The sequence below is a fragment of the Sapajus apella genome, unplaced genomic scaffold, assembly GCF_009761245.1.
Source record: "Sapajus apella isolate SASKATOON/1434 unplaced genomic scaffold, GSC_monkey_1.0 scaffold56, whole genome shotgun sequence".
NCBI classification, from domain to species: Eukaryota; Metazoa; Chordata; class Mammalia; order Primates; family Cebidae; genus Sapajus; species Sapajus apella.
Window position 1 is genome coordinate 9,211,482 of NW_022436996.1, and position 2,623 is coordinate 9,214,104.

Genomic DNA, 2,623 nt, shown 5'->3' on the forward strand with positions numbered 1-2,623 from the left:
TTGCTGCCGAAGCCAGCACATGATGTCAATTTAATGTAATTCACCTAAATACATCTGAAGTTTGGAAAAGGGCACTGTAAAAATTATTCAATATTAAAATATCAAGGAATATCAAGCTTTTTTTTTTTTTTTTTTTTTTTTTTTTTTTAAGATGGGATCTTCAGGCATGGTGGTGCATGCTGCCTGTAATCCCTGCTACTCGAAAGGCTGAAGTGGGAGGATGGCTTCAGCCCAGGAGGCAGAGGTTGCAGTGAGCTGAGATCGTGCCACTGCTCTCCAGCCTGGGTGGCAGAGTCTGACCTTGTCTTAAAAAAAAAAAATACCAGCTGTCATCCACACTGAGGCTGGTGTGCAGTGGTGCAATAGTAGAGCTAAGTTCATCCTCAAACTCCAGGGCCCAAGAGATCTTGTCTTAGGCCACAGATGTGTGCGACCATGCAAGGCTAATTTTTTTTTTTTTTTTTTTTGTAGAGATAGAGTTGATGTAGGGTGGAGGGTGAGGTTGATGTCACTTTGTTGTTCAGCCTGGTCTTGAACTCCTGGCCTCAAGTGATCCTCCCACATCAGCCTCCTAAATGCTGGGATTACAGGCTCCACACCCAGCCCTAAATTCACTTTTTTTTTTCTGTTCTTGTTGCTCAGGCTGGAGTATAATGGCGTGATCTCAGCACAACGGCGTGATCTCGGCTCACCGCAACCTCTGCCTCCGGGGTTCAAGCAATTTTCCTGCCTTAGCATCCCAAGCAGCTGGAATTACAGGCATATGCCACCATGCCTGGCTAATTTTCTATTTTTAGTAGAGACGGGTTTTCACCATGTTGGTCAGGCTGGTCTTGAACTCGCGACATCAGGTGATCCACTCACCTCCTCTGCCTCCCAAAGTGCTGCGGTTTACAGGCGTGAGCCACCACACCCCGCTCTAAATGCTTTTAAAAAGAACATTGTTACTTTAATTTCTACAAGATATATGTGTGTTTATATACATATATAGACAGCACTTTGTTTTCTTCCCATCTTTGTATCAACAAAGGGCCAGTTGTATTTGTCTCACAATTGTGCAAATTGGATCCTTATTCCTCTTAGTTTAACAAAGTCATAAGAAACGAGAAGATGAGAACTCCGACTTATCTGTCTTTTTGAAGAACATGGCTTTTTTTTTTTTTAAACAGACACGTGCCACCACACCCAACTAATTTTTGTATTTTTAGTAGAGACAGGGTTTCACCATGTTGGCCAGGATGGTCTCCATCTGACCTCGTGATCTGTCCGCTTTGGTTTCCCAAAGTGCTGGGATTAAAGGCGTGAGCCATCACACCAGACCTTTCAGTTGCTAAAAATACAAAAATTAGCCGGGAGTGGTGGCGGGGCGCCTGTAGTCCCAGCTACTAGGGAGACTGAGGCAGGAAAATCACTTGAACCCGGGAGGCGGAGGTTGCGGTGAGCGGAGATGGCGCCACTGCACTCCAGCCTGGGCGACAAAGCGAGACTCGTCTCAAAAAATAAAATAAAACAAAAAATAAAATAATATGATATTGAACTGTCTGATAGCCGACATTCACAGCACTCTAAGAAATCAGTGTGTAGTGTAGAGTTAGTTGCATAATGTTCTGACCCACAAAATTGACCAGGAACCATCAGATTATTGGCTTTCAACAAAAAATTATTAAATATTTTAATTGCTAAGGTCTGTGAGTTACCCATTTTTTTCTTCCTCGCGTAATAATCTGCACACACGAGAAAATACTCCTGAACTCGAGTTTCTATTCTTTTTCTTTTTTTCCCCCATTTGCCTTCTAAAACTCTCAGGTGTTAAAAAAAAAAAAGCCTCAAACTTAATACACATTACAGGCCTCTTTCCTGAAATACAAAAATCATCATCTTAACCTAGTTTTCTTCTCCAAAGTGGTCAAAAGGGAAAACCTCAAGCTTATATTCACATCTGTGTAAACCACTAGATTGCCTATATGATATTTTCTTTTGCAGAAAATCACTAGAGGACCAAATAAGACGAGGCAAAGTTTAGATAAGAATCTGATGGCTTGTTTCTCCGAGATGAAATCTTGGAGGGAGGCTTCCCCAAATTCTAGTCTGGATTCACTTTACTGCATGCTTCCCCGCTCTCGAGCTCAGTAATCCGGAGGGAAATGCAAACTTTTATTTGCTAGAGCAGAAAAAGAAATTAAGAAACCCAAGAACATGTAGCCGACTTGGAAGCCCCGTTCTGCCCTCTTCCCACCGGCAGGTTCGTGCTTCTCCGCCGGCGTTGGTCTCCAGCCTCTCGGAGCCCCGGCGGCTTGCTACGACAGCCAAGCCCCCCACCGCTCCGGTACCGACACGTGTTCTTCCAGCCCAGCTCTACTGCACGACGCCGAGCCGAGCCGAGCCCCGCCTCGCTTCACAATTCCCAGGCTCCGCCTCTCCTGCCCCGCCCCCGGCACCGATGGCCAATCGCGCCCCGAGGCGTATTCAGGTCCCGCCCCCGCCGTGCCCGGCCCGCCGCCTTTGTTCTCCCCCGCTCCTTCTCTCGGCCTGTGCGCTCCGGGCAAACCGAGTGGCAGCCGCTGATTGGTGGCCGTGGCGCAGCCAATCAGAAGAGGGCACCTCATGTTAGGGCTCGGAGTTT